The sequence below is a fragment of the Notothenia coriiceps genome, unplaced genomic scaffold (genome assembly GCF_000735185.1).
Source record: "Notothenia coriiceps isolate Sejong01 unplaced genomic scaffold, NC01 NC01_scaffold00018249, whole genome shotgun sequence".
Lineage (NCBI taxonomy): Eukaryota > Metazoa > Chordata > Actinopteri > Perciformes > Nototheniidae > Notothenia > Notothenia coriiceps.
Window position 1 is genome coordinate 128,004 of NW_011350950.1, and position 14,018 is coordinate 142,021.

General features: G+C 38.6%; 1 long non-coding RNA gene across 1 annotated transcript; it reads right to left on the reverse strand.

Annotated features, from left to right (window-relative positions):
- Positions 1 to 7,739: 7,739 nt before the first annotated feature.
- LOC104950901 (uncharacterized) lies at positions 7,740 to 11,620 on the reverse strand. The gene is made up of 2 exons (XR_798970.1): positions 11,536 to 11,620; positions 7,740 to 9,093 (listed from the first exon to the last, which is right to left on the reverse strand). It is a non-coding gene; the product is annotated as an uncharacterized lncRNA (long non-coding RNA).
- Between the last annotated feature and the right edge of the window lie 2,398 nt (positions 11,621 to 14,018).

A 14,018-nucleotide genomic window follows, 5' to 3' on the forward strand; every position in this document is an offset into this window, starting at 1 on the left:
ATAGAGCTGCTCTTATGCGGTGCATCTATTCCATAAGATATTTAATGTGGTGCTTTACAATGATGCATTTCATTATTTTAACCTCAATCTATCTATCTATCTATATAGCCTGGATCCTGGTCGGGACACCTGATGCCAGGGGAGGGATAAAAGGAGACTAAACATCTGTAACTGTATCTGCCAGGTCTCTAATAAAAAGTCATTCTGAAATTGTGCATGGAAAAACATGCAGTCCTCTGTGCTATCCAAAAGTTTAGCACCCCACATGTCTAAAGCAATCTACAGGCTGCTGTTTTTGTCCCGTGAATTCTTATCATCCGTGTGCCTCCAAGAACATCTGGATTTGGCACAACGTTATACAAGTTAACTTAGCATGGGATCTGCTAGCGTTTAGGACATAAAACGTCTACTATCAAGAGAAACCCCTCAAAGATTCCTCTGCTAAAATGAACCTATATCTTTGTTATGGACAGCAAAACTTAAGATACATAAACCATGATTATCGGGTTTGCTCTCATCACATATTAAAAGCGGTGCATGTGGACTGAACTCCTCGCACTGTGTGAAGCTTTTGCCTCGAAGTTTGTGCAGCTTGTTTAAAAGGAAAAGTTTCAGCGACGGAGTGAGAGAAAACTCCAGGACTCAGTCTCGTTTCAATAAATGCTGAACATAATTACTACCCATCAAGATCAGGCATAGTTGGCCTGATTCAGAGACGAATAGTAACTTATTTCAAAACCGCTAACAAGCTCCACATCAACAGAAGTGCGTTAAGCAGGCTACTAGCGTTAGCAATGCTAACCGGGCTGAGCTAACGAGCTAGCTGGCTAATGCTAGGCCCACTTCCACTGGTTCATCACTACATTATTCCCCAGTTGTGATCTTGCACTTTGTAATTTTATCCTGTGTTTACCTCAGAAATGCAGGGGTGAAGAAAGACAGCAGGCCTCTCCGGTGAATCCCTCAGGTCGTGTATCCAAAGCCAGATATATCCTTTGATGAAGCTAACGATGAGGTTAAACGCTCCTTCTTCCCACCAGCAGCAAGTCAAGTGTTTGCACCTAAGTAACAGCAGCTAGCACGTTAGCCGGAGGAGCTAACTCTCCTGTGTGATGTTAGCATGCTAGTAAAACACTGCTAACGTTAGCTGCTCTGTTGGTCGACCCTCTGACTCTGTTCTCTCTCTGGGAGACATGTGAAAGCGTCCGATCATTAAACAGGGGCAACACATCCACTGGGACCAAAGAGCGGGCGGGGTGTGAGTGATTTAGCCGTTCACACGCTCCTCAACAGCCGCCTGATTTGTTCGTCTCCTCCTGACTCTCTACCGACTGGAGAGAGTGGCTGTCGCAACGTGATGACGGCACGGTTTTGTTTGGTCGTGGGCGCTCGAATTTGATGTGATGACTCCCTGGATGACATCCATGTGAAAGAATAACACTGTAATAAATGCTGGGTATGTTTAAATATACTACACCTAATACTATAAACAAATGAATTAATGAATAATAAAACAAATCCGAACATTTCACAACAAAGACAATAATTGTAAAATACATAAATAAATATCTGTGGAAATGTAATAAATTAGACAAATGGAATTGCTGAAACAGCTTTTTCCAAAATTACTCAAATTAAAAAGAAAGATCTTGGGGGAAATAATGGGAGGGGGGACACCCCATATACACATTTGCATGGTGTCACATACATTCATGCTGGTGGAAAACCTAAACCTAATTATATCCAGCATGATGTGCCTCATTTATTCATAGGCACAAAAAAAAGCAAGTTATCGTGCATTACAGTGCCCGGCCGGCAGTGCCAGCCATGGTTAGCTTTGGCTCGGTCATTTTCATGCCCTGTATCTGGATCCTCCAGGGAGAGTCTGAGAGCCTGAGATATCACTAAGCACCAAACATGTGATCCTGAGGACTGTGGATTTGAGACTGGCATCTGGTCAATCAATGCTGAAAAGCAGACCCTGGAAACAAAGAAGAACAGTAAATATGCTCACGTTGTCACCAAATACTCTCTGTAGCTGTATGTGCTTTTATGAAAATTGCTCCTGTAAGCAGACTCCTCACTGAAGGCCTGAGCTTTTTTTTGGAGTCATCTCTCTCTATGTGCTCTCTAATCACCGGATAATCCTGAGTGTTGTGTGTGTTCATGGGCTATAGAATTAATGAGATTGTATCTCAATATTTCCACAAAGAAAGACAACCGCAGATCATTTTTTAACAGACCTGAATCATCAGACCATGTTTTATGAAACTGCTTTCATTCATTTAGCTGTTTTGTTTTGTCAGTTATATTCAGTTAAAATCAGCTGTATTTCCTTGCTATAATTTGACTGTATGGTGACATTAATATGGACATTGGTGGTTACTATCTGTAATTAAAAAAAACATATAAAATGTACATCTTTATCACATTCCTTTTTTATTTAATTGTATTGTATAAGTCTGTCTATGGATATATTTGTATGCATCATTCATTTTTCTTGGGAATCTAATATAAAAAAGTGCTAAAATACAAATAGTTATTCGTGTCCCAGAGTTCCCATACAAGACTGTCTAAAAGTAACCTTTTAAAATAAAGAAATGATTGTGATTTTCCTTAATTGTTTATTTTGAGGGTTTAACCCAAAGAGGTCAGCATCCAGTACAAACATACATATCAATAGACCTTATTTGTTTAACAAAACTGTTTGGTGACCCTTCACATTTTTGAGCCCCTCAGGAGCTGGGAACCTTATCGTTTTTTTCAAGAGCTCCTAGAAATCCTACATTTCATTCTTGTAAGGAATATAGTTTGATTGTAATTATGTATTCCTTTGTTTACGTATGTCCAAGTCTAAAAGATCTTTGGTCTCACCATTTAAAATTCCTGTAATATGTAACCGTCAATCACACAATGTAAGATAAATGCTTCAGATCCCCTAGAGTTCCTGCTGAAATGTCTTGAGGACATGACCTCAGCTTCAGCCCTGATCGATGTGTTTTTATCAAATGTTTTTCCAAATGGTGCAAGAAGCGGTCTTTCATAAGAAGCTGTGGAAAGTTTCACACACTTTCAATTTTCTCATCAAGACTCTACAAAGGAGCAAACTCAAAAATATTGTGAAGTAAGTCACACACACACACACACACACACACACACACTCACTCCCTGGTGCACGCTGTATTTTCCACTCAAAGATTGCCCAAGAGCGGCTGAATGTGGTGATTGCGACAGACGGACGATGCTCGGTAACATCGCAGCTCTTGAAGGCAAACAAACAGAAATGGAGCTGATCGAGTGGCAGCAACAGGGCCTGCTGGGAGCACTGATTCAGTCTTCAAAGGTTGATCAATTCAGAGACGGGTCACTGAGCTTGCACCCCTCTAGAATAAGCCCGAATGGTCTCAACCATATTGCATGGACGAAGGTGCGAGACGACAGGGACGAGTCGCGGAAGGAGGAAGCCGGAAGAAGAAAGTGAAGTCGGAGACACGCTGCAGAAAGTTCAGAGAGAGTCGGAAATCATCGAAACATACAGAAACGGTAGCATTGGACTGGTTAGCATAAACTGTACATTGACTGTATCATCATGTCAACCAGCTCAGATGGGACCCAAAGAGCTGGTATGGAATGGGAGGAAACCAAAGCTGTGAGGAAGAAAAGGGCTTTGAGGGAAAAAGTTAGCAGAGCAAGAACACAAAGTTGGTCGGATTGGTCGAGTGGAGCAGGCTTAAACAATCTATAATATACCATAATGGCATCAAAATGAAAAAAATGCAGAGCAATTCGCAATACACGAACTAAGCCAGGAGTGAAAGTTATAATAGAATTTCATACCAGGGTTATGGTTGTGCTCTATATCTACTCGTATTCAACGACAAAATCAATTGAGAAAGGAAATGTGGTAAAATCAAATTTGACCAATGTTTATGAACAACAAACGAGTTTTGTGATACAATCAAGCAGGCAGAGCAAAACCAGCAGGGAAAAAATACGTTAAAAATGACGACACTCTAGTGGGGAAAAATAAAGGCTCATATCCCGAGCGACAATAGTGGCAATAGTGATGAGAGAATCACCTTATCTCTGTGATGTTCATCTTAACTAGTGTCTATGATGATGTTAAAAAGGAGATTAAAGGAGAAAAGTTATTGTGAGGCGAAATCAGACTTGTATGAGCAACAAGAGTTATGGGTCACATTTGGATAGAAAGCACTTTTTCTAAGTTAGTTTCATATACGCAGTTGAGGAAATATATTTACCGAATCTGTGCAAATAGTATATCTTCTATGGACACTTCACAGGTGTGAGGAACTCATCCAAAACGCCTTTACATGGCTATTGCCACTGCCAAAGAATGAGCACACAGGCATTGCTAGAATGTAGAGAAGGAAAACTACAGTTTGTTGGCTGAGTATTGTTTGNGATTGCCCAAGAGCGGCTGAATGTGGTGATTGCGACAGACGGACGATGCTCGGTAACATCGCAGCTCTTGAAGGCAAACAAACAGAAATGGAGCTGATCGAGTGGCAGCAACAGGGCCTGCTGGGAGCACTGATTCAGTCTTCAAAGGTTGATCAATTCAGAGACGGGTCACTGAAAATATGATGTTATGATTGCATCCTCGAGGGGATTACATCACTTTTCTATTCACTGCGACACACATGGCTTTTAAAGGAATACTTTAGTCACAAAGATGACTATCAGTTCAACAATTAGCATGTTAGCTGGAATCCGAGAGGAACACTTTGTTTCTCTTGCATGACTTCAGGATAAACAAAGAATGGAAGAAAATGAGAAAAAGTCTAGATGAATGGAAGTAATGAGGAGCCACATTTAACAACAGCAAAACGTTATCAAGACATCTGTTTAGAAACTCTCACACAACTCCTGCAGCATATTGCAAGATTCAATTCTTCAGTCATATGTTAACTTCCCAATCACATGCATCTTTTCCAAACACTCACAAAGACATAGAGCATGCCTGTGCAAGAGTACTGTTAATGCCAAAGTATGTTTTTTGTTTTGGGAAGTAATGAGCACATGACTGGAAAAATGACACTTTGATTACCCTGCAAGTTTTGTGGGAGTTTTTAGATGTTTTGATATAGTTGTGCTGCTGTTTAACAAACCTAATTTACTTCCAATAATCCAAACATTTCCCTGTTTTTCTTGAATACAATGTTCAATATGGAGGCATTCATGTACCTTAAATCAGAAATATAACAAAAACATCCTGGTGTGAGATTCTGTGCATATTTTCCCACAGTCTTGTTTGGCATTTAAACCAGTTTAGCTAGAATCTGGCGCAATGTGAAGTGCATGACACTCACACCGCCCTGCACTCAGTGAGAGAAACCCAGCAGCTGCTGCTGTACAGCATCTGAGGGTAGGAGTGGAGAGTAGGTCGAAATGGGTTTAAAGTTTTATTTAGGTGCTTACAATAAAAAGGACCATATTTTGATTGCAATGCACTTAAATAAAATGTAATTCCTTCCCACAAGGCTATTAACAGACAGTGTAAAAAGCCATTTTGTAATACAAGCGGACAAAGAAAGGACAAATTACACCAATCCTGAGTTAAACACTGTGGGTAAAACGAATTCCAGTTCACTAACATAACAAAAAACTCATTTAAAATCAGGGTTAACTCTCTGATAAAAGTCTGTTTTTATTGTCAGTCTGACTTATTCAGTCTTGTCATTCGGCAACCTCAGGGCTCTGATTGCAAGTTTTTAAGTCTAGACTAGAAAACAAATAAAATAACTGAATGACGATCTCAAGCTATGCATCGGCTCATGTAGCACTTGGAAAGACCAAGTGCTACCGAGGTGTCCCTGAGCAAGGCACCGTTCCCTACACTGCTCCCCGGGCGCCGTACATAATGGCAGCCCACTGCTCCTAACACTAGGATGGGTCAAATGCAGAGAAACAGTTTTGTTACATACCTGTACTACGTAATGACAATAAGTTGAATCTTCAATCTTCTTCTTCAATGTGGGGCTGAAAGACCAAAAATAAGCCAAGAAAGAATGCCTCAAGTAGCCATAAGAGAGTCTGAAAAGTCTCTGATTCAGGTAAACATATTTCAAACTGTTGTAGAATACAACTCTCCCAGTTTTTAACCTGCGTGACGCAAAATGTGTTATTTTTTCAGACAGACAGAGCTTCTCCAAGGCCACAGAAGACATTATACAACTATTTTTTACAAACTGCAGATCACTAAACACACCAAGTGAAGAAAGAAACGTTATTGAGCATTTTCTGTTAGCCCAAAACTGTGGAGAAGTTCCCCACAAACGATTACATTTTCCCTGCCTCCAATACCTTTAAAACCAGAAGACCAACATATTGTCTTAAGCAGCAGTTTCTTCATGATTGGCCTGACAACACATTTTTATTTAATTATATTTTAAAAAGTGTAAACCAATATTCTTTGCTCTCATTCGATGACTTATATTCTCTTATTTATGTATTTTTATCAAATCGCCCCAGAGTTTCACTGAATCATATTCACGCAATGCACTTAGGTTAGTATTTCTTATTTTTGAAATCTATTAAAAACGTGACAGGAAATAGAAACAGGTCTAAAATGTAACCAGACAAACGTTTAGGTATGATTTCAGATACCTAAATCACTTCCAAACGAAAGAAAACAGGCTTGAAATATCTGTGTAAAAGGTGCCTCAGTGTTTCCTTGTATGCCTGTTTAGTCAGCAGAGGCACTGTAACTTTTTATTCATGTACTTTTTTATTCATGTACTTTTTATTCATGTATTTTTTCTTTTAATGTTTCTTTTATTATCTTTTCTTTTTAATGACTGTTTTTAAATGCTTTTGTCTGAATGTCTTTCATTTTTTTAAAGCACCTTCAATTGCCTTGTGTTGAAAGGTGCTATATAAATAAACTTGCCTTGCCTTGCCTTGCCTTGCCAGACCTCACCAGGCGAGACATTAAAATGCTGTCTAGAAATCTAATGATGAGAGAAAGAGAGACAATGGAGCGAGTCTCTTTCTCATTTGTATTCATTGGTTTGTACGGCCTGTCTGCTCTCGCTCCCTCAGACCCGCCACTGATGTGAATTCCTTTAGACATTCAGAGCTCATATTGAACAGATAAAAGACAATTTCAACCTGATGTTTTGTATCTAATGTTCTGTTATTTTCAAACCATTATGAAGAATTAAAAGGTTTTAAATTAGTTGACTACACTATTAATCTTTATTATTTAGAACAAATAATGTAGGTTTTCTACATAAGACACCATGTACAAGACTAAGAATCGAATTGTGCTTTGAGATCAAATGTCACCCGTCTCACGATGGCCTTAGTAAGATGAATATGTGTAACAGGTTTACCATACCACCGTTCTTCATCTGAGCATTAGCAAAAGTGCTAACTAGCATGTAGTACAACTTACACCTATTTTTGCAGGTACAGTATTAGGTCATAAAGAAAAGTAAACATTTGACCTGCTATAGATGAAATGCAAAACATCACCAAGTTTGTACATTAAATACAACTTTTATATTATAATTGATTGAGGGGCATGAACGCTGTACAGTCATGATCTTTTAGCAATTAATCGAAGAGTTTTACCCTATGGAACATTAAACGTCTGTACATAAGTTAAATATATCCAGTTAATAGTTTATATTATATCTCAGTGTAAAATAAGGTGTCGGATCGAGCAACATTGCCATTCCTAGTGTCATAACACCATCATGATATTATCAAGAGATTTTATCAATTCAAATTTTATTCAAATCTTCATCAGCAAAACAACAACAGGGCTACAGCCCATTTGAAATATTTACATTCCTTAAAAACAATATCTTTTGGTATTCTGTATTCTCATATTTACACTGCAAGATGCTGCAAAATACTGATGAACGTGTAGAGAAAGTTGCACTGACGCTAAGATCAGTGTCAGGAGCGCTTAGATTCAACACTTTTAAGCCAAAACTGGAAACAAAACATCCGAACAGCATCTGTAGACACAAAGTATAATCTACTGCAAGAGATGGAAATCTTATCAGCAGCAGCAGCTTTTAGAGAGTTATTTTCTGCGACGGGTAATCATTTATCAAAAGACTCCGAAATAGACTGCGACTGATTTCACACTTAGAGAGATTTCAGTCTCTGAATAAAACACACTTTCTCCTCAGCAGCTCCGCACAGGCATGAAAAGGAGTGGCCCTCTGTCATGCATGCCTGCGTTCCTCAACAGGATATTTCCCAGTTAAAACCTGCAGCTGGAGGGACCGGCAGTGAACACAACAGAGAGGCTTTCAGGGGCAGTGAAACACAACAGAGAGGCGTTCAGGGGCAGTGAAACACAACAGAGGCGTTCAGGGGCCGACAGCAGTCATATCTGTGTGGAGTTAACACTACATTAGCTTTAAGATGACAACATACTTTTTCAAAAGTATGAATACAGAAAAGATAATTGGTAGCTACACCGTGTTCTTTAAACTTTTAACTGTCTGATTCATCGAGGCAGAAAATACTCTGCATTATTATTATTGGATTATTAGAGATTACTACTTGACAGTTTCTAAATCAATCATATCACCTACACATCCTCCGTCACAGACCGAAAACTCATCTGTTCGAACTGCACCTGGGCATGATATTAAAAAATTTAAATAAAACTTTCTCATCACTTATAGTCTCTAAATGTGGCACCTTCAGTATATCAGCATGGTGATGATAATGTAATTGCTTGATTCTTGCAATATTTTGGCTTTACTCACATTGAATGCACTTATTAGAACTCGCCAGGGATAACATTGTCAGCTAAATAAAAGTATTGCAATGCACGAGAGAAACCACACATTAAAAAGACACAACACTGATCCGACAGTCACTATTTAAGCAGATTTAAGTCCATATGTTGTCCACTGTATTAAGAACAAGTTCTTCTTGTTGATTGTTTTACTGTAGCAATGAAAGTGTCCTTGAAGTGTTGTGATGTATTTTCCTGGCAGTCAAATGAGTCCCCGTGGTCACAGATGCTGCCGGATGATTGGAGGACGGTCAGATCGTCCACGTCGGCATCGCTGCATTGTTCACTGTGTGTCCTTTGTTAACCTGCAGAAAAGAAATCATGTGAGCGATCTCTTTCTCTGAACTCTTGTGACAAAAGCATTGTGTGACAGTTTTGCTTAACTGATTTAGTACATTTTCCGTAATTAGGTTTGAACAAAGTCTTCAGGCGGTGGATAATAGTACTTTATATTAACTCAGTTGTATGTACTTCCTTATTTTTTTTTTGTTGCAGAAAATGTTTTACTGAAGTACATTTGAAATAAAACATATGGGACTTACCCATGACTATTTAGTACTAATTGCTATACCTACTCCTACTGTACTTTGATACGAGGCAACACACTTCTAGCCATTTGTTTCCAATATATTTACCTCTAGACATTTCCCAGCACTACCTCAATGACAGCAGAGTACATGCAGCAAACACACACTGCAGACTTCATTCAAGGCTCTCTTTGAGGATTCATGATGTTTTTCCTCTTTTTTTAAATAAGAAATTAAACCCTTTTGACGTTTGTCTGATGCTGCTGGTGAGACACTTTTTCTCTGCATGTTTGTTCGTACTTGCTGATAAAACTGTATGCATGTAATCCATGGATGGAATATAATGCCTCTAATGAAATCACTCAGTACTGGAATAGTTTTTTTACGACAGTTTTTTTAACTTTGACTCTATTTTATAGTACTTCTGTTTCTCTACCCACCCTTGAATTTTTCGACTTTCACTAAACCATGTTTCTCACGGGAGTAGATCCACTATGGCTCAACTTTTTCCAGTGCAGTGTAATTGGCAGGTTTCAAAACCTGCTTTTTTAATCAGTTTCAACACCATTTTATAAGCTTTCTTTAATTTGCTCAAGTTACAGTGGCATTTCACGGCTCTGACAAACAGTGCAGAGCGGCTGCAACACGCCACCGCAGCAGCAGTAACATTAACTTTTGTTTTGAGATCTCTTGTGTAACCCAGTGTGTGCAGAGGGCCTCCACAGTGAATGAAAGTAACCTCTAACCCTTGCTCAGCGTCAGCGATAAAATCCTGGGAAAACGCCATGTGTAAAGGATGTTGGTCAACAGTAAGCGAAGTGGACCTTGACCTCCCTCCAGACCTCCAGAAACAGAGACTATCCCGGGGTTAGGTTGCACCACACTCCCATGCATGCCTGCTGTAATCACTAGCAGGTGTTAGGAGTGTTTGGGCTCTCAATAAGTACCATGTGAAATGAGGAGAGGGTCACAGTTCATCAGCCATACTGAAACCAGCTGGTGCATCACAACAAACACGGGCTGGCAGGAAACACAAACTGTTTGGAAAGAGCCAAAGTCCACTGTTGATCTGTTTTTGTTAGCATTATTGTGTAAGGTAGATGTTTATGTTGATGATTTGGGCGTATTTATAGTGAGATAATTCAATAGATGCTGCTATGGACAATCTGCAATAAATGCACATTCTATGGACAATATTGCAACAAAGATATTGATATTGAAGTGACTGTAATTTTGTATATATTGATTGTTGCGTTTTTTATCTTAATGTGTGTGTAAATGTGTCTGTTGATTGTGTATATAGGACATATGTTATACATATTTTTACATATCTGTATATTGTATAATTGTATATTCGGGATTGTTGGAAACGTCTCTGTCTGTAAACACAAACTGAGTAAGATTGACATTAAAGTTGACTTGGACTTGACTTTGACTTTTTCGGGGGGAAAACAATTATGTTCCTGTTACAAATCCTACTTAAAGCAGCAAAGGAAGAAATTACAATGAGATGTTTTTAAAAGGATTCCACTGCATGCTGGATGAAAAGATGAACTTCAGGGAAAACATACATAATAAGAGATTAGAAGAGGGAACTTGTAATGGATTGATAAAAAGAAAAACACTAAAGAGGGCCATTAACATTAACAATTGAAGGATTTAATACTTGTTGGTTATTGTTTGTGTTGTTTTTATTATGATTTGAGTCTGATTGGATTTATCATTAAACATACTCAATGATGATTTGTTTATATATATAAATCCTTATCAATACTGTAACTTCCTGTATAAGAAAAGTATGCTTTTTGATGTAAAAGGGGATGTGAGAAAAAGCTAATAAAGTTAAAAACAGAAGTGGGTTGAAGGAACAGCTGCAGGAAGTTTGCCTGAAGCACAATTACTCTGGCCGTGACACAGACTTATGATTTAGCAACTTTGCCACAGAAGAGCAGGAGTGAAAATAAAATTATTCATACATATGATACAGTTAATACATACAAATGTACTTTATTGTATGCATTAAGATTTGTTTGAATATCTGAAAACAACATTTTAAAGTAAAATACATCAAAAAGTTGATTTCATATTAATATTAATAGTGAATTTTATAAGTTATGAGACTATCTCTCTGGTCTTGACGGATAAATGACAAGAAACTGACTAACATCTGCATGTGTTTATAAACTGGACATACCTTTAATAAGTGTAAATCATGCTCACCATAAGTAGATTCATAAATGTTTAGAGTCTTCTGCAGGTTTATCTGAAAAACAAACCACATGAGATTACTAATATATTCACTTAACCCTCACACTAAGAAATATACAGTGTGTAAAACCAACTGACTCACACCAGACAAATCTGAACAATAAGAGCTAAAGCGACCTCTGCTGGGTAAACTCCAAAAACAAATCTGGCTCTTGCTAAAAAAGTGGTTTCCATTTTTGAAGTTATATTTCTGGAACCACAGGGAACATCTTGAAAGAGGTTACCAAAAAAAGTAGCTATTCATGACACAGAAAAGCCCGCTTCAGAACAATGTATATAATAATTAATGCTGTCAAAATTATCGCGTTAACGGCATTAATTAATTTTTTGAATTAATTGCGTTAAAATATTTAACGCATTTAACGCATGTGCAGATGAAAAATGATGTTAAAGTAGGCAAAAATAAAGTCCGCCAACTCGCGCCGAGAATTGCACAGACAGCAGTTAGTAAAATTGATTTCAGTAGCCACTTGTCTGGAAATAACGAAGACCAGAAACGGTTTTGAAAACTTTTGTCACGTAGTGATCGTCTTCTCAATAGAACATCTTTGATAATGTCAGAATCAAGATAACGGCGTGGTGTTGTTGCAGGAAGTCCCGACGGAGAATACTTTTGCTGTAGTACAGCCGTGCACATAACTGGTACGCAGGTTATGTTCTCCGTCGGGACTTCCTGCAACAACACCACGCCGTTATCTTGATTCTGANCACACACACACACACACTCTCTCATGAGCAGGTTTTCTCTCAGTGATTGTGCTGTTATGTGAAATGTGTGTTTGTCATGTGTCTTGATATGTGTCCATGTTGATGTTACACATGGAGCTGCTGTGATGCAAGTCAACAAATACATGAATATGTGGTTATGCTATCTATAGATCAGGTTTGTTTGTCGGGTTTAAAACAAACAAACATCTGATTAAACACATCTTGGGTTGTGGTTGTGACCATCTTCTTGGACCATGTTGGATCGGTCAGTAGGGACTTGGACTTTGGACCAAAGGGTCGCTGGCTCACGTCCCGATCGAGCCATATATAAGGGTGTGTATTTGTATGTCACTGTAGAACAAAAAAATATGTGTACATGTATACAAAACGAAAAAAGTGGAGATCTGGATTTCATTTAAGTTCCATCTTTCTTTCTTTCTTCTTCCCTTGGCCAACAAGGATATTATGGTGTCACCATCTTGGATTCTCCACTGTTGCAATCTGGGTTTGTTTTCTTCTTTGACATCATGGTGTTTTGGGGGACTCACCTTATTGGTATTTTGTTGACTGTTGCATTCTTGTCTTTATAGCTGTTGCCATATTGGATTTGTTTTAGTTTTTCCTTTTATTTTACGTGTCGCAATCATCTTGTTTTTTTTGGGCTTTGCCATCTTACATTTTGCTCATAGACTTCAAGAACATCTGACTTCTGCAGGATATGAAAGAGAAAGCAGCTTTAAGGCTTTTTATTCAGACCCAGATTTTGCACTAAATAACACATCAAACTGAAAAATAGAAATGAAAAAGTTTTGCGGTTGAAGTTTTTTTTTGGAAAGCAGAAATGAAGTCGCTGAAGGACTTCCTCCCCAGACCGCTGCTGGTTTTACTACAGCTGTCTCTCTTCCCTTATATACATCAGTACAGACAGCTGTGGTGCATATACAGTACGCAGAGAACACATGCCGCCACTGGAGCTGTGCTGTAAACAATATACACTACGCTTCCTGTGAGCATGAGCAGCATGGAAGAGGAAGTAATACATTTATTTACAGGAACGTTTTTTCTTTTTTCTCTTTCAGGTTTCTAAATGTCTTTCATTTTTGTAAAGCAATTTGAATTGCCTTGTGTTGAAAGGTGCTATATAAATAAACTTGCCTTGCCTAAATGTACTTAAATTAGGGCTGTCAAACGATTACATTTTTTAATCAGATTAATCACAGCTTAAAAATTAATTAATCAGATTAATCACCATTCAAACTATTTCCAAAATATGCCATTTCTTTATGTATATTGTTGTGGAATGGAAAGATAAATGAAAGACGGCGGATATATCCATTTAACATAAGTATGTATGTTTATTATAACATTTTTCTGTGTGTCAAAATGAAAGACAGCCCACACACCTATCAATCATCAAACCGTGGGGTCTTAATTCATTACGTGTTGATTTCTATCAACGGGGGAGTACTTCAGGAAAGTCGACGGGGGGGGGCGCTAGTGGAGTACTTCGTGACCACAGAGTGTGTGAACGTTGTGATCACCTGTTTTAGCGCAGTTCTCCAGTGAAGGGAGGGAATCTCCCTCCGCAGCCGGTTGGCGTAGTTTTGGCACAATTCCGTTGTACAGACCGACGTTAACAGCAGCCCTGTCTGTGCACACGGAGACCGACTCTGTCGTCCGGTGATCTAACCGTCTTCTGGAAAAGCTTCACAAGTACGTCGGTACGC